Genomic DNA, 24,478 nt, shown 5'->3' with positions numbered 1-24,478 from the left:
TCCTGCATTTACAGACACTCCCGGACCAATCACCGTTCCTCCTTCATTTACAGACTCTCCCTGACAGTCATCATTTCTCCTTCATTTACAGACACCCCCTGACCAATCACCATTCCTGCTTCATTGACAGACACTCCCGGACCAATCACCATTCCTGCTTCATTGACAGACACTCCCGGACCAATCACCATTCCTGCTTCATTTACAGACACTCCCGGACCAATCACCATTCCTGCTTCATTTACAGACACTCCCGGACCAATCACCATTCCTCCTTCATTTACAGACACCCCCTGACCAGTCACCATTTCGCCTTCATTTACAGGCACTCCCGGACCAATCACCATTACTGCTTCATTTACAGACACCCCCTGACCAATCACCATTCCTCCTTCATTAACAGACACCCCCTGACCAGTCACCATTTCGCCTTCATTTACAGACACCCCCTGACCAGTCACCATTTCGCCTTCATTTACAGACACTCCCGCACCAGTCACCGTTCCTCCTTCATTTACAGACACCCCCTGACCAGTCACCATTTCTCCTTCATTTACAGACACCCCCTGACCAGTCACCATTTCGCCTTCATTTACAGACACTCCCGGACCAATCACCATTCCTCCTTCATTTACAGACTCTCCCTGACCAGTCACCATTTCGCCTTCATTTACAGACACTCCCTGACCAATCACCATTCCTCCTTCATTTACAGACACCCCCTGACCAGTCACCATTTCGCCTTCATTTACAGACACTCCCTGACCAATCACCATTCCTCCTTCATTTACAGACACCCCCTGACCAGTCACCATTTCGCCTTCATTTACAGACACCCCCTGACCAATCACCATTTCTCCTTCATTTACAGAAACCCCCTGACCAGTCACCATTTCGCCTTCATTTTCAGACATTCTCTGATCAAACACAATTTCTCCTACATTTATAGACGCTCTCTGTCCCTTCAGCATTTCTCCTTCATTTACAAACTCTCCCTGACCCGTCAGCATTTCCCTTCATTAATAGACGCTCCCTGACCAGTCACGATTTCTCCATCATTTACAGACTCTGCCTCCTGTCACCATTTCTCCCTCCTTTATAGACACTCCGTAACCCGTCACCATTTCGCCTTCATTTTTAGACACTCCCTGACCTGTCACCATGTCTTCTCCCATTTATAATACTCCCTTACCAGAAACCATTTCACCTTCATTCATGGACAATCCCTGACCTGTCACCATTTCTCTTTCATTTATAGATATTCCCTGACCCTTCACCGTTTTTCCTTCATGTATAGACACTCCCTTACCAGACACCATGTTTCCTTCATTTACAGACACTCACGAACCAAACAATTTTTCCTGGCACTTTACATGATTGTGGGGTTTATTCTGTATCTGTCAGTCTCTGATCCTGTACAAGAGTTTGGTGTTTATTCTATATTTTTCAGTCTCTGGTACTGTGTATGAGTGTGGGGTTTATTCTGTGCCTGTCTGTCTCTGGTACTGTGTGTGAGTGTGGGGTTTATTCTGTGCCTGTCTGTCTCTGGTACTGTGTGTGAGTGTGGGAATCATTCTGCATCTGTCTGTCTCTGGTACTGTGTGTGAGTGTGGGGTTTATTCTGTATCTGTCAGTCTCTGGTACTGTGTGTGAGTGTGGGGTTTATTCTGTATTTATCAGTCTCTGGTACTGTATATGAGTGTGGGGTTTATTCTGTCTCTGTCTGTCTCTGGTACTGTGTGTCAGTGTGGGATTTATTCTGCATCCATCTATCTCCGATACTGTCGATGTGTTTGTTGTTTATTTTGTATTTATCGGTCTCTGGTACAGTGTATGAGGTTGGGCTTTATTCTGTATCTGTCAGTCTCTGGTACTGTGTGTGAGTATAAGATTCATTCTGTATAATTCAGTCTCTGATACTGTACATGAGTGTGAGGTTTATTCTGTATCTGTCAGTCTCTGGAACTGTGTGTCAGTGTGGGGTTTGTTCTGTAATTGTGTGTCTCTGATACTGTAGATGTGTTTGGGGTTTATTCTGTATCTGTCTGTCTCCGATACTGTGAATCCCAAATTCACACATTCCGTATCTGTCAGTCTCTGGTACTGTATATGAGTGTGGGGTTTATTCTGTATCTGTCAGTCTCTGGTGCTGCATATGAGTGGGGAGTATATGCTGTATCTGTCTGTCTCTGGTGCTGCATATGAGTGTGGGGTTTATTCTCTATCTGTCAGTCTCTGGTGCTGCATATGAGTGGGGGGTATATACTGTATCTGTCAGTCTCTGGTGCTGTGTGTGAGTGTGGGGTTTATTCTGTATCTGGCAGTCTCTGGTACTGTGTGTGAGTGTGGGATTCATTCTGTGCCCATCAGTCTCTGGTGCTGTGTGTGAGTGTGGGGTTTATTCTGTTTCTGTCAGTCTCAGATACTGTACATGAGTGTGGGGTTTATTCTGCATCTGTCAGTCTCTGGTACTGTGTGAGTGTGGGATTCATTCTGTGCCTGTCAGTCTGTGGTACTGTACCTGTGTGGGGTTTATTCTGTGTCTGTCAGTCTCACTGTACATGAGTTTGGAGTTTTTCAGTATCTGTCTGTCTCTGATACTGGAAATGAGTGTGTTTTTTGTTCTGTGTCTCTCTGTCTCTGGTACTGTTTGAATGTGGGGTCTATTCAGTATATGTCAGTCTCTGGTACTGTGTATGAATTTGGGATTCATTCTGTATCTGTCTGTCTCTGTCAGTCTCTGGTGCTGTATGTGAATGTGGGGTTTATTCAGTATATGTCAGTCTCTGGTACCTTGTGTGAATTTGGGATTCATTCTGTATCTGTCAGTCTCTGGTACTGTATGTGAATTTGGGATTCATTCTGTATCTGTCTGTCTCTGGTACTGCAAATGAGTGTGGGGTTTATTCTTTATTTGTCTGTTTCTGGTACTGTATATGAATGAGGGTTATTCTGTATCTGTCAGTCTCTGGTACTGTGTGTGATTGTGGGATTCATTCTGTGCCTGTCAGTCTGTGGTACTGTACGTGTGTGGGGTTTATTCTGTATCGGTCTGTAACGGGTACTGTATGCGAATGTCAGGTTTATTCTGCTTCTGTCTGTCTCTGGTGCTGTATATAAGTGTGGGGTTTATTCTGTCCCTGTCTGTATCTGGTACTGTACATGAGTATGGGGTTTATTCTGTATCTGTCTGTCTCTGGTACTGTATGTGAGTGTGGGATTCATTCTGTTTCTGTCTGTCTCTGGTGCTGCATGCAAATGTGGGGTTTATTCTGTATCTGTCAGTCTCTGATACTGTATATGAGTTTAGGATACATTCTGTATCTGTCAGTCTCAGCTAATTTATCTCAGTCTGGGTTTCATTCTATAATTCAGTCTATGAGACAATGTGCAAGTCTGGATTCATTCTGTATTCTTATTTCAGTTTATATTATTGTATATGAAACTATATCTTTAATACTTTAAAGGATATGCAGTTTTTTATCAAGTGTTTAATTTGTAAATATTGATACACTTTTGGATTTTCTTTAATCAAACAATGTGTGTGAGTTTTGGAGTAGTATTACATCTTCATCTCTGAACTCTGTTGTGAATGATAATGTACCTTTCAATCTGTCCATGGTGAAATTACTGGACTAGTATGTCATGTATAGTTCAGTCTGCAATAATGGGATTAATTCTGTATCTGAGTCTGACACTGTGAGATTTTTGGACTGGAATGTAATATATAGCTCAGCCTGCACTAATAGAATTGATAATGTATCTATCAATCTGTTACTGTATGAGATTTTTGGACTGGTGTGTAACATGTAGCTCAGTACATGCTAATGGAATTGATGTTGTATCTTTGAGTCTGATAAGGTCTGACAGTGTTGGACTGCTATATAATGTTTGGCTCAGTCTGCACTAATGGAATTGATACATTATCTTTCAATCTGACACTAAGATTTTTGGACTGGCATGTTATGTGTAACTCAGTCTGCAGTGATTTGACTTTGTGATTCATTCTGATTCTGTCAGCCTGTGGTACTTTGTGTGAGTGTGGGATTCATTCTATATATGTCAGTCCCTTGTACTGTATCTGAATGAGGTTCATTCTGTTCCTGTCAGTCTCTGGCACCGTGTGTGAATTTGGGATTAATTCCATATCTGTCAGTGTCTGGTGCTGTATGTGAGTGAGACATTCATTCCATTTCCATCAATCTCTGATACTGTATATGAGTGATATATATATACTGTATCTGTCAGTCTGTGCTACAGTGTGTGAGTGTGGGATTCGTTCTGTATCTGTCAGTCAGTGGTACATTGTGTGAGTGAGGGATTCATTCTGTATGTCAGTCTCTGGCACTGGATCTGAGTATGAGATTCATTCTTTATCTGTATCTAATTTGTATCTCAGTTTACAGCATGGCGTTCAAACCTGTATCTTTAATACATAAATGTATAAATAATTTTTCCCAGTGTTTAAGTGGTAGATAATTATATACTTTAAAATGTGATGCTGTAGGTTATAATCAGAGAATCACTGCACTTTTTGGCTACTATTAAATCTGCATCAATGTGAACACAATTGTGATTTAGTGTATCTTCCAAACTGAAATGGTGACATTTTTGAACTTATATACAATGTGCAGCTCAGTCTGCATAAATGGAATACTGTATATTTCAGTCTGAATCTGTATTGGTCTTTTGTATTGGTGTTTAATATGTAGCTCAGTCTGCACTAATGGAATTGGTACTGTATCTTTCAATCTGACACTGAGATTTGTGGACTGGTCCCTAATTTGTAACTCAGCCTGCACTAATGTAGGTGACTGTGAGATTCATTTTGTATCTCTCAGTCCGTGATACTGTGTGGGATTCATTGTGTATCTTGTCAGTAGTGTGATTGAGTTTGCGATTCATTCGATATATGCAGTCTCTGATGCTGTGTGAGTGTGGGATTCATACTTTATCTGCCAGTTTCTGGTACATTATGTGAGTGTGGGATTAATTCTCTGTCAACTGTGGTACCATACATGAGGATGGGATTTATTCTGTATCTGTCCGTAATTATTCTCTCAGATTACATTACGGTGTTCAATACTGTAGCTTTAATATCTTCATGTTTAAATAGTTTTTCTCATTTTATTGATAAATATGGATAAACTTTAGGATTTCGTGCTGGAGGTTTTTAATCAGATAATTTGTGTGCTTTTTGGACTACTATTAAATCAATTTTTTTGTGTACTATTGTGAATGATAATATATATTTCAAACTGATAGTGATTTTTGAATTGGTGTATAATGTGTAGCTCAGTCTGTTCTATTGTAATCGATACTGTGTCTTTCAGTCTAATATTGAGAGAGATTTTTGGGCTGGTATGTAATGTGTATCTCAGTCTGCACTAATAGAATTGATACTGTGTATTTACATCTCATACTATGTGTATTATAAACTGGTTTCTAATTTGTTTCTCAGGTTACACTGTCACAGCATTTCTCAGTCTGATACTCTACATGAGTTTTGGACATGTCTGCAATTTGTATCTCATGACACACTATTCGAATGGATGCTGCATGTATTACACTCACATGTGTGAGTTGTGGGGTGGTATTCAATTCGAATCTCAGGGTACATTATTGGGATTCATTCTGTGCCTTTCAATCGGGTACCATGTGTGATTTCTATCTGGTATTTAATGTTGCCCTATTGTGAGATTGACACAGTGCCTTTCAATCTGAGAGTGTGATTTTGACTGGGATTTTTGTATTTCCCTGTCAGCGGGACTGAGTTTGGGAGAAATGGAACAGTATCTACTTCACCTGCTCTGTTGGATTGAAAATGTGTCTCTGGAATTTAAGATCAGTGTGGGACTGACTACTTCTGCTCTCTGAGACTGTGGAACTGATGACCTGTCTGTGACTCCGTGCTCTGTGAGTGATAATGTACTTACTGTGTGTGAGAAGGAGCTGGCTGCACTGTTTCCAGTGCCTCGGGTGGAGGAAACATCACATTTATTCTGGATCCTTCTCGGATTTGCCTGTAGAAAGAAAATTATCTCTTGTTACTCAGGAACAGGTGAGGTAGAAAATACAAAAGTGATCAGTTTAATATCTCTGTTAATGATCATTTTGAATATCCACAAATGAAAACCAGTGATAGAAACGGTGTCAATGTCTGACTCCACTGCAGTACTGCAGCACTCAGCTTCTGCACACCAGGTGTGCTGGACGATTTTAAAACAATTTAGTGACATCCAGACACAACCCAACCACTGCACTGGTCCGTGAATGGGACTACCCGATGGGGCAGGGACCTTTTTACCGGTCAGGTTTCTCAACTCCTCTCCCATGGGACTAACCGTTCACCCGAAACCAAACAACCGCTGTTTAAAATGTGTCCTTCACACTTCTCACTTGATGCCTGCAATGGATACTGCTTGTTTCACTCCCCACATCCTGACTGTTCACTGTCCAGTAACAGGGTGAGACTGGAACTAAACCAGGAACATTCACTTCTGGTTTGGGGAGAGAAAGCAGCAATGATTTTAAATAGCAGGTTCTTCCCATTCTGTCTCCCTTACCCTGGACACACCATGTACACACACAGCCCGAGAATGACCTCTCCCTTCCCCCGCTCACTCCATGTTCCGGGACCAGTTCCTGATCCACTCCGCCTCTTACAAACAGCCCCCGGACTCCCCCTGACCTTCCCCCGGACTCAATGCCGATCTCTGAGCCCATCTGCGGACACGGTCCCGAAGCGATGAGCTGCTGTAACGAGGCTGCTCTTTGCTCCCTTCCCCCGGGGGCCGTGATCTCTCCATTCCCGGCTGTTTTAAACCATCTTCTTCCGCTCACTGAGGGAATGGCGCCCACAGGCCGAGCTGGGGGAGGGCAGCGCGCATGCGCTCTTCTGCTCACCAACAACCAGCGCTGGGGGCGGGGCTGAGTCACGCATGCGCAGATATCTGGTTTAATTCCCAATACAAAAATCGATGGAAACTTTCCCCAATTGGAATTTTTCAGAGTCTGAGCAAAGGAAGTGGGTCTGGGGGAAAGGTCAGAGGGAATGGGGTCCACAGGCAGTGCAGGAACAGGCACCAGAATGGGAAACAGATGGGATTCCACCAGTGCCTAACGCTGGAATCCAGACTGACTTTACAATCTCTAACTATTAAACTAGATGTTTCCATCCCTGCTGTTTCTCTCGGTATCTTTTGATGGTAAAGAGTCTTTCAGTGATAAAGTGGGCGGCTGTGAAATGAGCCTGTGGCATTCTGTTCATTCTTGGACTCTTTACTGATCAAACTGACGCGTGGCTACGAAACTGGAGGGAGGATTTCTCAAACCAATCCTGGAGAAACATGGGAGGAAAGTGTGAGTCGGTGTGTCTGTTGGTACCGTGTAGGATTAATATCAGACAGCAACAGTCCGAGATTAATTTAATCAGACTGAAACTCTCGATTACTGAGTGTAACACCGAACGTCCCTGTGCTGCAAAACCGAATATAGTAGAAGAGGCAAGAGAGGGTTAAATGTTGCCCATTGTTTTTGTCATTCTCTGCACTGTCCCTGAGTGTGGGTTTAATAGTATTTCTGTCTCTGGTACAATATCAGTGAGAGATTAGATTACATCTTCTCTCTCTCCAAAAAAAATTTTCTGGATAAAGCTTAACTTTGCAGGTCAGTCTGATACTGTGGCACTGTGTCTCTCCGCTCTCTCTCTCACCGTGTCTGTCGTCCCCTCTCTCTCTGGTGCTATATATTAAGGATGACACTGCTATTGCGCGTGATATGAGCACACTGATAAGAAGTGTAAGACTGACAGAATGTGTGTGTCTCTCTCTTGTGCTGGAAATGATGGTGGGATTCTGTCTGATAACCCAAAGGCTCTTTTCAGAGCCACCCACTGTATCTGTGAAAGGGCCGGTTACTGTCTGAAGAGAGTCAGGAATCAATTTAATAAGGACTTGATTCCGATTGCAGAACTAACAATAACTTGTTAAATACAAATGATCCATATCGGTCTGTGGAAGTACTTGCTTCCGGACAGCAGATGTCGCCAACCTCCAATTGATTGAGATTTGCAGTTTGTGTGGGGAATGAGACAAAATACCAGAATTGTCATTAAACTGGGCGGGTGGGATACAGAAATAACAGGGACGTTTGATCAACGGCATCAAGCCGGGCCGGGCTTCACTGTAACTGGGGGTGTGTTCGGCTCCAGTTCCAGTTCGTGGTCATTATCTTTTCACAGATTCAGGGTGAGCGTCTCTGTGAGACGGTAACACTGGCGGAGAAACTCCGCGTCACAACTCAAACCCCGACACATGAGATTCTCCAAATCAGCTGGAATAAAGTGTTTGTAAACTGCTGAACCCGTCTGGGAGGGGATGTGTGGGGAGATGGAATCGGGTCTGGGACTGAAATGGAAGGAGGCGGGTTGACTTGTTATAGAAGGGACTGTATTTAGGCAGGAATATTACTGACTGTTAATTGTAACGGGGTTTATTTAAAAGCTCCGGGTATCTGGGAATCCTTGAATATGAAGCCCGAGTCTGTAAGGGTTTGTGCGGAGCGCTGTGTTTCGGTTCAATTATCGATAAACGGTTTGAAATTGGCGGGTGGCGAAAGCTGGAGGTGGAGCTGGAAGATCAGAAGCCGCTCTCCTCTCTGTCCGTCACTCTGACTCCTCCCCTCCCGCTTTCTCTGTTTAATCCCCCACATGGAACCAACGCGGGTAGGTGGACTGTAAACACGGTTTACTTGTTAACAGGACGAAAGGCGAGTAATGTTTCTGATCTCCTGGGCACCAGACAATTCACTGTTATTTGTTTCTGTGATTCCCAGTGAGTTTGATGCGTTATGTAAATAATCCAACAAAATAGAACAGAAATGGAGCGAAGCGCTGAATTCCACAGATGTAGAAAGGTTAGTTGATCAGTTCTGGTGATGCTTTTAGAGACCAGCATGGCAAGTAGTTTAAATAAATACAAGAAATCTGGTGATGTGCAGACTGGGGTCCATAAGTCACCATTTAAATTACCGGACTGTGGTCGGTGCCCCGACTCCAGTCCCATTAATACCTCATCTCGTCCACAACGAGAATAAAGCTGCTCAAAGCAACACTGGTAGCATGATATCAGCGTCTGCTTTCAGACAGTAACCAGTCCTTTCACACATGCGGTGGGTGGCTCTGAAAAGAGCCTTTACATCGAGTTACATCGAAACTACGGCTCAGATAAAGGCCATTCGGCCCAACTGGTCAATGCCGGCTTTTATGCTCCACACGAGCCTCCTCCCTCCCTACTTCATCTAACTCTATCAGGATACCCTTCGATTCTTTCCTTCCTCATGTGTTTATCTAGCTTCCCCTTAAATGCACCTGTGCTATTTGCCTGAGCTGCTCCTTGTGGCAGCGTTTTCCACATTCTAACCACTCTTTGGGTAAAGCAGTTTCTCCTGAATTCCCTATTGGATTTATTAGCGACTATTTTATATTTATTACCTCTGGTTTTGGACTCCCCACAAGTGGAAACATTTTCTCTATGTCTACCCTATGAAACCCTATCGTAAGACCTCTATCAGGTCACCACTCAGTGTTCTCTTTTCCAGAGAAAACACCCCCAGTCTGATCAGCATTTCCTCATAAGAATATTCTCTCATTTCTCGTATCATGAGATTCATTTTCCACCTTCTCCAATCCCTCTCCGTCCTTTCTATAATATGGAGACCAGAACTGTGCACAATACTCCAAGTTTGGTCGAACCAAGGTCCCATACAAGTTTAACATAACTTCTTTGCTTTTCAATTCTATCTTTCAATAAGTGAATCCTAGTGTTTGAGTTTCCTTTTTATGAACTTTTTGAGCTGCGTCGCTACTTCTAGTAATATTTATATCTGTACCACCAGATCCCTTTGCTCCTCTATCACGTTCAGACTCTTATTATCCAAGCAGTGTGTGACCTCCTTATTCTTCATTCTGCAAGTTTATTAATGTCCTCTTTGCATCTTCCTTTGTATTAACTACATCCCCCAATTTGGTATCGTCCACAACTTTTGGAATTGTTCTTCCGATTCCCGAATCCAAATCGTTAATGTAAATTGTGAACAACAGTGGTGCCAGCAACTGAAACATCACTTCCCACCTTTTGCCAGTCTCAGTCGCGACCCGTAACCTCCATTCTCAATTTCCTGTTTTGTAGCCAACTGACTATCCATTCTGCCACCTGACCCTGACTCCACGTGCTCTGAACTTAGCCATGAATCTACAATGCGGTATCTTATCGAAGGCCTTCGGAAAATCCAAATATATTGCATCTACTGCATTAATCTCGTATTCAATTTCTTTTCCTTCTACAAAGATTTCTATAAAGTTGGTCCTGTCCTTTGGGTTATCAGATTAATTCTTGGCCGCTTTACTTGCTCTTGGAGCTCACATTGCTGGTTTTCTTTGGCAGCAGCACGTCCTGGATATCAGGCAACACCCTGAGCAATGGTCACCCGTCCCAGCAGCTTGTTGAGCTCCTCGTCGTTGCGGATGGCCAGCTGCAGGTGTCTGGGGATGATGCGGGTCTTCTTGTTGTCGCGGGCCGCGTTGCCGGCCAGCTCGAGGATTTCAGCCGTCAGATACTCGAGCACAGCAGCCAGATAGACCGGGGCTCCGGCACCCACACGTTAAGCGTAGTTCCCCTTACGCAGGAGCCTATGAACACGGCCCACAGGGAACTGCAGTCCGGCTCGGGATGAGCGAGACTTGGCCTTGGCCCGAGCTTTACCGCCGGTTTTTCCTCTTCCAGACATTTCCACAATCTCACAAACACTTTCACAAAGAATGAAGAAATCCTCCCCCACTCGCCCTTCTTACACCTTCTGGAGGAGTACAGTGGGGACATTTGTGATGGGTCTCTCTCAGAGTGTTTACACTGCCCGCTCACCCTCACTGATATTCTATCTTTGAACTGCTGTAATATTGTCCTTTAGCAATATTGCTGCTCCTCCTTCTTTCCCTACTTCTCTGTCCTTTCTGAAGATCTTATAGCCTTGAATATTAAGCAGCCATTCGTGCCCAACTGGTAGTCCGGTCTCCGTAATGATTTAATATAATTATTTAACCTCACTGAATGGGTGATGCGGCCGATATCAGGTGAAGAATTACTGGCTGTTGTGTAATTTCCATTGATTGGGGGTTGGCGACATCGACTGGGCGGAAACGGGAACTGCAACAGAGCGAGAAAGGATCCGTCAGAAACCAGTTTCAATGAAGAACAAAATCCAACAGCCTGCAGTGTCTGTTCAGGGTCTGATGTTTATCAACTATTTTAGTAACGTGCATTGTCAGCGATGGTGGTATAGTGGTGAGCATAGCTGCTTTCCAAGCAATTGACCCGGGTTCGATTCCCGCTCATCGCAATTAAGTGTTCTTATTAGTTTGTTTCCTTCAGAAACTCTAAAGTTTATAATCGAATTTGATGCAGTTCAGTTGCATATTGTTTCCAAAACATAAACGGGTGTAATTATAGTAAAATGATTTCAGTCTTCATTTCTTTTCCCTGCAGAAGGAATAGAGGAACAATATGCTGGAAATAGTGAGCTACAAAGGGTCTAATGCGAGTGAGGAAAGCAAATGATATGTTAGCCTTTATTGTAAGGGTGTTGCAATATCAGAGTAAGGAGGTCTTCCTGTATGAGGAAATATTGTGTAAAATTGGCCTATATTCTGTGGAGATAGAAAAATGAGAAGTATTCTCATTGAAATGTATCACATTCTTAGACGGCTTGACAGGGTCGATGCTGAGAGGCTGATTCCCCTGGCTGGAGAGTCAAGAACTGGAGCTCATAGTCTCAAGATAAGGGGTCGGCCATTTAGGATCGACATGAGGAAAAATTTCTTCACTCAAAGGGTTGTGAATCTTTCGAAGTCTCTACCCCAGAGGGCTGTGGATGCTCAGTCGTTGAGGATATTCAAGGCTGAGATCGATAGATTTTTGGACGCTCGGGGAATCAAGGGATATGGGGATCGGGAGGGAAAGTGGAGTTGAGGTCGAAGATCAACCCTGATCTGATTGAATGGCAGAGTGGGCTCGTGGGGCCGTATGGCTTCCTCCTGCTCCTATTTCTTACGTTCTTATGTAGAGAGCCTTATATCCAAATGTGCTGACGACACTAAATTATGTGGCACAGTAAGCATTATAGATGGAAGCAGAAAGTTGAAAAGGGACATTGATAGATTCAGTGAGTGATTGAAACTGTGGCAGATGGAGTTCTACGTGGGGAAATGTGAGGTCATCCACTTTGGACCATAAAAAGATAGACAGAGTATTTTCTAAATGGCAAGAAACTAGGAACTGCGGATGAGCAGCGAAATTTATGGGACCAAGTACAGAATTCACGAAAAGGTGCAAAAAAAAGTTAAAATGGTAATGGAATTTTGATCATTATCTCAAGGGATCTGGAATAAAAAGGATTGGAAGTTATGTCACAGTTATACAGAGCTCTGGATAGACCTCATTTAGAGTACTGTGTTCAGTTCTGGGCACCGCACCTCTGGCAGGATAAGAACATATGAAATGTGAGCAGGAGTAGGCCATACGGCCCCTCGAGCCTGCTCTGCCATTCAATAGATCATGGCTGATTTTTTAACTCAACTCCACTTTACCGCCCTATCCCCATATCCCTTGATTGCCTTGTCCAAAAATGTATCAAACTCAAGCTTGGATACACTAAACGACTGAACATCCACAGCCCTCTGGGGTGGAGAGAACAGCCTCGACGAAGATAAAGGGAATGCAATGAAATGTGTCATACAGTTACATCTCGCTGCTCTGTCTGACCATTTTGATCGCTACTTCCCTGCAGAGGGATTTGAAAATTCGATGGAAAAGCGTTGGGTGAAAGATCCTTTTGCTTTCGAAAATCCTGAATCCATAATGAAGCTAAACTTGATGCCTGAGCAAGAAAACGAGCTGATGCGACTCACCTGTGAGCACACTGAAAACACGCCACAAGTCATTCAGTTTGTCATCTTTTTCGATCAGTGCTTTCAAAGAATATCCTCTGTTGAGTAAGATTAGTGTTCTGTTGTTGCTGCTGCTCACAACAACCTACATCTGCGAACTGGGATTGTCGACTTTGAGAACAAGAGAAAGAAACCGACTGAAGAGCGCACCTGATATGCGTGTAGCGCTTTCATCTTGTGATCCAGATTGGAACGAGATTATGAACAACAGGCAGACCCATCCGTCACATTAAGTAATGAAACTCAACCAGACCTCTTTCTTACTGTATTTATACTGTATTTAAAACGTTTTTCAAGCAACGTCGATGTTTAATTTAAGTTATGACTTTAAGTTGAATTAAGTGAAGTGAAGAGCGAGCATGGATTCACCTTTATTGGGATTTGATGAAAACTCCAGTCAGAAGATATTATTGTTTTGGGACCCTGGGGGAAGTGTTTTTCTTCCACTGGGTCGCGAGGAAAACAATTTGAGAAACACTGTTCCACGGTCAGTGTCTGTTCACCAAACAGGTTCTGAATCCCTCAGTCTGTATTTCTCCACACGGTTCTGTGGGCCACGCCGGCAATAAAACACTGACCAATACCCGGTGAGTAATGGCGACCGCATGCTCCACAATCCCCCGCGCCCCAGGAACCCCTCCATATCTACAAGGCGCTCATTTCCTGATCAGACTGCGCATGCTCCCAAGGCCCGCCTTGCATTCCAGAGCGCCTCGGCCCTGTCGCTTGTCGCGAGTCGGACTCGGTGGAAACCGGAGAAGAAACCGGAAAAAGGCGGGTAGGACGGGCGAGGCGCTGGATGAGGGGTTTGATGGAGCCCGGGGAGCCCGCCCGCCCGTCCCCCCGGTTCCCCGGCTCTGATTCGGGGCCTGAGCCGCACTGGGTGTTGCTGAAACTCCGCTCAGTGCAAATGCAGGTTGTTGTTGATCTGCTCCCATTGGCCTCAGCTTTGGCGGACGGAATCAGACAGGGACTCTGGCTGTGCAGCTCCCCATGGTTGAAATACCGATAGCTCGGTGTATAGGTTCACAGGTGCAGAATTAACACTTGGCCGGGTACTGGAGGGTAAACAGTGACTGGGCCCGAACCCCACCATCACGCAGCACCTTCAGGAGAGAAAGGGAGAAAAATAGAGGCTGCGATGAATCTGGATTTCAAACAGTGAGGACGTGTCAAGGAGGGAGAGTGTGTGGGACGGGGGATTTACAGCTTAATAGGGGCAAGGAGGGAGAGTGTGTGGGACGGGGGATTTACAGCTTAATAGGGGCAAGGAGGGAGAGTGTGTGGGACGGGGGATTTACAGATTAATAGGGGCAAAGAGGGAGAGTGTGCGGGACTGGGCATTTACAGCTTAATAGGGGCAAGGAGGGAGTGTGTGTGGGAAGGGGGATTTACAGATTAATAGGGGCAAGGAGGGAGAGTGTGTGGGACGGGGGATTTACAGCTTAATAGGGGCAAGGAGGGAGAGTGTGGGACGGAGGATTCACAGATTAATAGGAGCAAGGAGGGAGAGCGTGTGGGACGGAGGATTTACAGATTATTAGGTGCAAGGAGGGAGAGAGTGGGACGGGGGATTTGCAGCTTAATAGGGGCAAGGAGTGAGAGTGTGGGACTGGTGATTTTCAGTTTAATAGGGGCAAGGAGTGAGAGAGTGTGGGACGGGGGATTTACAGTTTAATAAGGGCAAGGAGCGAGAGTGTGTTCGATGGGGGATTTACAGCGCAATATGGTCAAAGGAGAAATAATGTTTCAGAGAAACTCGAACTGTCTGTTCTGAATTTCTATCCCGTGCTTACATAGATCACTTACGTAAATGATGAGGATAGATTGCACAGACAAGGCTTGTATTCTCTTGAATATACAAGATTAAGGGGTGATCTATTTGAGGTGTTTAAGATGATTAAAGGATTTAATAGAGTAGATGGAGGTAAACCACTTACTCTGGTGCGAGAGTCTGGACCAATGCTGGGATCACCTTAAAATTAAATCTTGGCCATTGAGGGGTGATGTCAGGAAGCAATTCTTCACACAAAGGGGAGTGGAAATCTGGAACTCTCTTCACTCCAAAAAGCTGTTGAAACTGGGGGTCAATTGTAAATTTGAAAATTGAGACTGATAGATTTTTGTTTGGCCAGAGTATTAAGGGTTATGATACCAAGGAGGGTAGATAGAGTTAAGATACAGATCAGCCATGGTCTAATTGAAAGACGGAACAGGCTCCTGGGGTTGAATGGCCGACTACTGTTCTAGTATTGTTAATGCAGCCATCCGCAATAAGACTGTGGGAGGCAAGGGCCTTGTTCACAATTGAACGGACGAGGGAGATGCTGAGAGGGATGGTGATTAGTCAGGGAGTGTTTGTAAATGAAGGAGAAATGGTGACTGGTCAGGGAGTGTCTGTAAATGAAGTAGAAATAGTTACAGGTCAGGGAGAATCTGCAAATGAAGGAGAAATAGTGACAGATCAGGGGCCGTCTTTAAATGGAGGAGAAATGGTGACTGGTCAGAGAGAGTCCGTCGCCAAAATTGGGAGATATCACAGATGGACTGCTGACAGGCAGCACTAGGGAGGGATATAGTATCGAAATGAGGGGTCGAGGATAGACACCCAGCTAGAGTCAGCATCTTCAGGGGAGGAGAGGGAGAGGAACCAGTGAGTGTAGAACTGAACCCAGTCAGAGTCAGCACCTTCAAGGGAGGAGAGGGAGGTGAACCAGTGAGTGTAGAACCGAACACAGTCAGAGTCAGCTCCTTCAGGGGAGGAGAGGGAGGGGAACCAATGAGTGTGGAACTGAACCCAGACAGAGCCAGCACTTTCAGGAGAGGAGAGGGAGGAGAACCAGTGAGTGCAGAACTAAACCCAGCCAGAATCAGGACCTTCAGGGGAGGAGAGGGAGGGGAACCAGTGAGTGTAGAACTGAACCCAGCCAGAGTCAGGACCTTCAGGGGAGGAGAGGGAGGGGAACCAGTGAGTGTGGAACGGAACCCAGTCAGAGTCAAGGTTTTCAGGGGAGAAGAAAAGCTTAAATAGAAGGAAAAATGTTGGAGATGGTGCGATGGGTTTGGATTTCAGCAGAGGGAGGAGGCTGAGTGTGTGGGACGGGGATTTACACTCTGGGGGAATGAGCGGGAAGAATGTTCCATAGAAACTAGAATTGCCTGTTCTGAATTTCTATCCTGTATTCACAGTGTAAATCCTTTTACAGGGTATTAGAAGGGGAGGATTTGCAGACAGGAAACTCAAACTAAACATCACGTCAAGATAAGACAGTCACTCAATTCACCAGCACCTGAAGATCATCGGGCTTTGAATATAGAAGGAGCAATGTTTGTCTGTTCTGTCTGTGGGAAAAGATTTCATAAATCAGTTTAACTGGAAAAGCACCGAGAAACACACACCCGAATGAGAGTGTTCCAGTGCACTGACTGTGGAAAGAGCTTTAACCAGTTACACAGCCTGAAAAAAGCATCACACCATTCACAGCAGGGAGAAACCATACACGTGTTGTGTGTGTGGACGAGACTTCCACTGATCGTCCAACCTGGAGAGAGACAAAGACACCCGCACCACGGAGAAACCGTGGAAATGTGGGGACTGTGGGAAGAGATTCAATTACCCGTCCCAGCTGGAAACTCATCGACGCAGACACACTGGAGAGAGGTCGTTCCCCGGCTCCGTGTGTGAGAAGGGATTGAATGCGTCATCCAGCCGACTGAAACACCAACGAGTTCACAATGGGAAGAGGCCGTTCACCTGCAATGAGTGTGGGAAGGGATTCACTCGATCATCCCACCTGCTAACACACCAGCAAGTTCACACCGGGGAGAGGCCGTTCACTTGCACTGAGTGTGGGAAGGGATTCACTCAGTCATTCAACCTGCTCACACACCAACGAGTTCACACTGGGGAGAGGCCGTTCACCTGCTCTGTGTGTGGGAAGGGATTCACTTGTTCATCCAGCCTTCTGACACATCAACTTGTTCACACTGATAAGAAACCTTTTAAATGTTCTGACTGTGAGAAGAGCTTTAAAAGTACCAAGGATCTACTGGCACACCAACGGATTCACACAGGGGAGAGGCCGTTCACCTGCACTGAGTGTGGGAAGGGATTTACTTTGACATCCAACCTGCTGACACATCAACGTACTCACACTGGAGAGAAGCCGTTCACCTGCACTGAGTGTGGGATGAGATTCACCCAGTCAGCCCACCTGCTGACACACCAGCGAGTTCACACTGGGGAGAGGCCGTTCACCTGCTCCAAATGTGGGAAGAGATTCACTCGTTCATCCTACCTCATTGAACATCAACTTGTTCACACTGGTGAGAGACATTTTAAATGTTCTGACTGTGAGAAGAGTTTTAAAAGTAAAAGACATCTTCTATCACACCAACGTACTCACACTGGAGAGAAGCCGTTTACCTGCTCTGTGTGTGGGAAGCGATTCACTCGGTCATCCCACCTCATTGAACACCAAATTGCTCACACTGATAGGAGACCCTTTACGTGTTCTGACTGTGAAAAGAGTTTTAAAAGAATGGGGGAGCTGCTGAGACATCAACGCACTCACACTGGGGAGAGGCCGTTTACCTGCTCCGTGTGTGGGAAGGGATTCACTCGATCATCCCACCTGCTGACACACCAGAGAGTTCATGAGTGAGTCCAGGGGTTGGATTCTGCTGTTAATCATATCCAGGACTAAACCACGTTCATTCTGACGGTTGGGGTTTGTTTCTGATGTTAATAATCCCTTTAACTGGGCTGGAGATCTCCTATGCTTGAATACAAGGACGTGGGGACATAGTCTAACATTTAGAGCCAGGACTTGCAGGAGTGAAGTTAGGAAACAATTCTACACGCAAAGGGTGGGAGAAGTTTGGAACGCTCTTCTGCAAATGGCAGTTGATGCTCGCTCAATTGTGAATTCTAAATCGGAAATTGATCGAATTCTGTGAATCAATGGTATTAAGGGATATGGGGCTAAGGCAGGTATACGGAGTAAGGTCACAGGTCAACCATGATCTCATTGAATGTCGGAACAGGCTCGAGGGGCTAAATGCCACTGCTAAGTGTTGCCTTCTGGTATGCGCCACCTTCTCCTGCGAGAAAGCGGGACATGTATCTGGGTGATGTGCCTGTCATGGGTGAATAGCTACCAGTATGTGTGTCCTGTGGCTTGCAACATGGTAATGTGTAAGGGTGAGAGGAAGCATCTGACTGGAAGGGTTGAGTACTGATTGAAATTGTTTGTTGGTATGTGGGTGATGGGGGGTACAGTGCCTGATGCAGTTGGTAGGAGACGCCACTTGACCGTTGACCTTACTCACTTTGACCACTCGTGTCAAAGTATTGAACTTCTTCCTGCACGGCATCCATGTTCGTGGTGTTGTGCGCCTGGCATTGACTTCGTCCCCTGCTGCCTCCCACTGCCTTTTGGGCATTTGTCTGGAGGGCGTCTTGCCCCCCTGCGGATAAAGGATGTCCCTCCTTCTGTCCACCTCCTGCACCAAGGTGCATCAACAGAGAGCCTTGGTGCACGCACTCTTTCAGGCACAGATTGGCAGATCGGAGAGGTCTGACATACAGATTGGAGAATGTGGGATTTAGTAGGGCACAACCTTTATTCAATGTTTCAACATAACTCATCAGTTTGTAAACATAGGGTTAGGGTAACACAGGGTAAAGCATCTGCGCTTTACATGTGTGATGTCTGATATCCGTGCAGACAGCAAACTTATTTTTAGCAAGTAACAGGTACCGGCTACCTTTAAGAGACTTTAAGAGACATCCTCCCTTTAAGAGTTAGGAGCCACTGCCCCGCCACCCCCTGCCCCCCACCACCCACACCCCGCTGGTGGAAAATGCGCATTTCTATTTCTACCCAATCGAATCCCATCATAATTTCAAATATCTGGATCACATCACCCCTCAACCTTCGAAACTCAAGTGAATGCAAATCAAGTTTCTGCAACCGGTCCTCATAATTCAACCATTCAAGCCCCAGTGTCATTCTGGTGAATCTGCACTGTCCCCCCTCCAAGGCCAATATATCCTTGGTGAGGATCAATACTCCAGAGGGGCTCTGACCGAGGCTCTGTAGAACTGAAGCATCACTTCCTCCCCTTTGTATTCCAGGCCTCGAGATAAAGGCCAACATTCCATTAGTCTGTGGTTCATTTTTGTATCTGTGCACTTGATTTAGTGATTTGTGTACATGGACACCCAAATCCCTTTGCTCCTCCACCGTTCCCAGTCTCTCAGTTTAAGAAAATACTCCAATGTTTCCTTCTTGCATCCAAAGTGAATGATTTCACTCTTCCCCACATTGAACTCCATGTGCCACAGTTTGTCCATTCACTTAAATTATCTCTTTGTAACTTCCTGCTCCCATCTACACCACTTACTGTGCCTCCTAACTTAGTGTCACCTGGAAACTTGGATCCACAGCTCTCTATTCCTTTATCCAAGTTATTGATAAATATGGGGAAAAGCTGAGGCCCCAGTACGGATCCCTGGGTACACCACTTGTCACATCCCACCAATCAAAGAACTTTCCCTTCATCCCTACTCTCTACTCCGACCTCCCAACAAATTGCAACCCAAATCACAAGGTCACTTTCAATTCTGTGTATTTTTATTGATTCTATTAATCTCTTGTGCTGAACGTTATCAAATGCCTTCTGGAAGTCCATATAGACAACATCGATAGACACTCCCCTGTCCACCTTGTTAGTTACCTCAAAATATCCAACTAGATTAGTCAGACATAACCTGCCCTTCACAAATCCATGTTGACTCTCTTTGATCAGCTCAGACTTGTTCAAGTGCTCAATCATTTTGTCTCTGATGATAGATTCCAGTAACTTCCCCACAACTGACCTTAAACTGACAGGTCTGTATTTTCCTGGTTTCTTCCTCCCTCCTTTCTTAAATAACGGAGTGACGTTTTCAATTTTCATCTCCAAAGGCAGAATTCCTCAGTCTGGAGAGCTTTGGAAATTATGACCAATGCATCTGCAATTTCCCCACCGGTTTCCTTTAATACCCTGGGATAGAAACCATCAGGTCCCGGAGATTTCATTCTTTGTTTGCAGTTATTTATTTATCAGATTGTGTACAACAAGACTGAGTGTCCCAGCACTGACGGTGTGGATAGCAGGACCGAGTGTTCCAGCACTGACAGTGTATATAACAGGACCGAGTGTTCCAGCACTGACTGTGTATATAACAGGACTGAGTGTCCCAGCACTGACAGTGTATGTAACAGGACTGAGTGTCCCAGCACTGACGGTGTGTATAACAGGACTGAGTGTCCCAGCACTGAATGTGTGTATAACAGGACTGAGTGTCCCAGCACTGACTGTGTGTATAACAGGACTGAGTGTCCCAGCACTGACAGTGTATGTAACAGGACTGAGTGGCCCAGCAGTGATTGTGTGAATAACAGGACTGAGTGTCCCAGCACTGACGATATAACAGGAATCTGTATCCCAGCACTGACTGTGTGCATAAGAGGACTGACTGTCCCAGCACTGACCGTGTGTCTTACAGGACTGACTGTCCCAGCAGTGACTGTGTGGATAAGAGGACTGAATGTCCCAGCACTGATTGTGTGTATAACAGGACTGAGTGTCCCAGCACTGACTGTTCTTCCAGTGTACATGATTGTGCGTAGAATGTACATGGGCTGTGGAGGAGATAAATGGGTAGGGTAGACTCCATGATAGGGTGCAATGAAATGCGGTTGACGGTGGAGATGAAATCGGTTGGAGGAGGTTACAGAGATAGGGAGGGGGTAAGGACCATGGAGGGATTTGGAAACCAGAATGAGGATTTTAAAATCGAGACGTTGCCGGATCGATAACCAATTTAGTAACACACGAACATAAACTTATGGTTCACTGCCCGGCAGACAGGTGGAGAAGACATTGATGTCCACGGAGGAACAGTCAGGGTCACAGCAGCAGTCGAGTTCGCAGAATCCGCCAGTCAGGTAACAGGTACAAATGGGGACGGCTGGAAGAAGACACACACAGAGATCTTACAACAGAGCACGGACGGTTTCAAAGACCACCTCTAGAATCATAGAATCATAGAATCATAGAAGTTACAACATGGAAACAGGCCCTTCGGCCCAACATGTCCATGTCGCCCAGTTTATACCACTAAGCTAGTCCCAATTGCCTGCACTTGGCCCATATCCCTCTATACCCATCTTACCCATGTAACTGTCCAAATGCTTTTTAAAAGACAAAATTGTACCCGCCTCTATTACTGCCTCTGGCAGCTCGTTCCAGACACTCACCACCCTTTGAGTGAAAAAATTGCCCCTCTGGACCCTTTTGTATCTCTCCCCTCTCACCTTAAATCTATGCCCCCTCGTTATAGACTCCCCTACCTCTCTCCCTTGTCTGAATCCACGATCGCCGTCTTCACCATCTCCCAAAATCAATCTGCAGACTTATCCTCCCACTGCTTTCAACTCACCGAATTACAGCTTCCAGATACCCAGCACAACCCACTTAATAAATAATAATAATTATGTGGAGAGAATAGAGAAGCTGGGATTACTCTCTTTGGAGCAGAGAAGGTTCAGGGGAGATTTACCAGAATGGTACCGGGGATGAGGGACTTCAGTTACCGGGAGAGACTGGAGAAGCTGGGATTACTCTCTTTGGAGCAGAGAAGGTTCAGGGGAGATTTACCAGAATGGTACCGGGGATGAGGGTCTTCAATTACCGGGAGAGACTGGAGAAGCTGGGATTGTTCTCCTGAGAGCAGAGACGGTTAAGGGCAGATTTAATGGAAGGGTTGAAAATGAGGAGGGGTTTTGATGGAATCGATGGGGAGAAACTGTTGCCACTGGCGGGAGGGTCGGTAACCAGAGGACACAGATTGAAGGGAATTGGGAAAAGAGCCAGAGGGAGATGAGGAGAATGTTTTTAGGCAGCGAGTTGTTCTGATCTGGAATTCACTGCCTGAAAGGGCGGTGGGAGCAGATTCAATAATAACTTTCAAAAGAGAATCGGGTCAATCCTTGAAGGGGGAAAATTTGCGGGACTGTGGGGAAAGAGCAGGGGAAGTGGGACTAATGGGATCGATCTTTCACAGGGCCGGCACAGGCGCGATGGGCCGAGCGGCCTATTTCACAGAGCAGGCACAGGCGCGATGGGCCGAGCGGCCTCTCTCTGTGCTGTTTGATTCTCGCTCACTTTTGGGCTCCGAACCACGGCCCGTTTGACCGGGAGGCGGGAGAGTGACTCCCCCCCGAGCCCAGCTCGACACCGGCCGCTGCCAGAGTGGAGATTCACGGGGCCCGCAGGAGGCCCCGACTAATTCCGCCCGTCTCCGTAAACCGAGGGGCTGCAATCAGGGAAAACCCCCCTCGGGCAGAATGTAAAATTCAAATTGCTGTAATGTACCTGGAATGAATCTGAAATGAATCTGTAAGCAATAATCTGTGTTGAGTATGATGCAATGAGACACCCTAGAGTGTCATGAACTGTAATTATGTCCAATGTGTTCATTGAACTGTACTTGACGTAACCTGCAAATTATATAATCTGTATTGTGTACGTTTGGAAAGTGATATGACAACTGTATTGTATGTACTGCTGCAAATTTTATGAATAAAGTATATTTTTTGAAAAAAAAACTCCGCCCGTCTCCCCCCCCCCCCCCCTCTACCCCCGCTCTCCCCTCCCAGGCCACTCCCGGGTGCGGGCCCTCCCTCTATCGGCCTAGCCTCCGCCCACAGCAGCGCCCGCCCGCCCGCCCGCCGGAACACGCCATCCTCATGCTCCCGACGTCGGCCTGTTGCTGGTGGAACGCGGCACAGCGACAGCGCGGCGCATGCGCGGCGTCCCTGGGGCCGGTGCGGCACGTACGCGTCTTGACATCAGCGCGCAAATGCGAGTGACGCCGCAGCGTGTCACGTGACGGGAGGAATCAGCCCAGGAGCATGGGGGGAGGGGAGAGCTGTCAATCAACGGACCCGGAGTCAACACTCACTGCGCACAGAATTTGTTTAAAAATGCTAAATCTGCAAGAATGAAATCAAAATACAATTGAACAAAAAAAGGAAAAAACTGTAAATGAAAAATTCGGAATTAAAAGCTGAAATGTCCAAACTCACATCAGGCTGATGGTCTGGGTCCTCCCGTCAATATTCGTCTCCTTAACCTGGGGCACAGGATGAGCAGAATGTTTGAATGTCACTTTTTTAATGCAGAGGGCGCTGGATGTATGGAATGGACCAGCGAGGGAGGCAGTGGGGCCTGATTGTATCAGCAAATTCCAGAGAGTTGGCTAAGTACCTGATAGCGGTACTTTGGGATATGACAGCCGAGAAATTGGGATCTTCAAAATTATTTTGTGCATGTGCACTAGTTTTTAGTGATTGGTGTACCTGGACACCCAAACACCTTTGCTCCCCTGCAGTTCATAGTTTCCCAATCTTATGAAAATACTCCTATTTCTCACCTGGTGCCTGCAATCGATGCTCTTTGTATAACTCCCCACATCTTTACTGTCCGGCTATATTCCCACTCTTCACTGTCCAATAATAACAGACACGGTGAAACAGGAACATTGTTTTTTGTATTTCAAAGTGTAGTTTATTTCATAAAATTTATGGATACACACAGTTCAATGTAAATATCACAGTTACAATTCAAAAATACACAATACAGATCGTATACACTAAGACTCCGTTATTACATTTCAAAACACAGTACATATCTTCTAATACGTGCAGTACAATACAAGGTGAAATGGCCTTATACGGTGGCCTTTCCCCATAGAGCCTTTGCATCGGCCGCACCTCACTTCAATATGTCCCACAACACTTATTCCTGGACATTGGAGTGTGTCAGTGGGCAAGACTTAGTCGTGGACAGCTCCTTCAGCTGGATGACCAGCAGGGTTCTGGTGGTCCAAAGGACCTCCTTCACCGAGTTGATGATCTTCCAGCAGCAGTTGATATCTGTCTCAGTTTGCGTCCTGGAAAACAGCGCATAGAGCACGGCGTCCTGTGTCACCGAGCTATTGGGGATGAACCAGGACAGATACCAACGCATCTCTCTCCACACATTCTGCAGGGAGGGGCAGTCCCCCAGGAGATAGACGATGGTCTCGCCCCCCTGCAACCTCGTGGGAAGCTCACGGTGGCGCTGAGATGCTGTGTGCTGGAAAGACGGCACTGGGAGGGCCCTTCTCACCACCATTCAGGCTAATTCCTGGTGCCTGTTGGTCAGTTCCGGCGATAAGACGTTCCACTAAATAGTTTCAACCGTCTGATCAGAGAACTGACCAACCGGATCTACCCTCCTCTTTCCCTGCAGGACACTCAAAACATTCTGTGCCGTTCACTGTTTGATGGCCTTGTTGTATAAAGGGTTAACTTCACGACAAGTGGTGGGGTACGGTCTAGCTGGACGAGACATCCTGCATCTGCTCGGCCAGCGTGGCCA

At 45.9% G+C, this 24,478-nt stretch overlaps 1 non-coding gene and 1 pseudogene across 1 annotated transcript; both read left to right on the top strand.

Moving 5' to 3' along the window:
* Nucleotides 1-11,325: 11,325 nt before the first annotated feature.
* trnag-ucc (transfer RNA glycine (anticodon UCC)) lies at nucleotides 11,326-11,397 on the top strand. The gene has a single exon. It is a non-coding gene; the product is annotated as a tRNA-Gly (tRNA).
* A 2,298-nt stretch (nucleotides 11,398-13,695) lies between these two features.
* On the top strand, nucleotides 13,696-22,630 carry LOC137316707 (zinc finger protein 135-like; annotated as a pseudogene).
* Nucleotides 22,631-24,478: the final 1,848 nt, after the last annotated feature.

Source organism: Heptranchias perlo, unplaced genomic scaffold (assembly GCF_035084215.1).
Source record: "Heptranchias perlo isolate sHepPer1 unplaced genomic scaffold, sHepPer1.hap1 HAP1_SCAFFOLD_60, whole genome shotgun sequence".
Classification (NCBI taxonomy): Eukaryota; Metazoa; Chordata; class Chondrichthyes; order Hexanchiformes; family Hexanchidae; genus Heptranchias; species Heptranchias perlo.
This window is presented reverse-complemented; position numbering and strand designations above follow the sequence as displayed.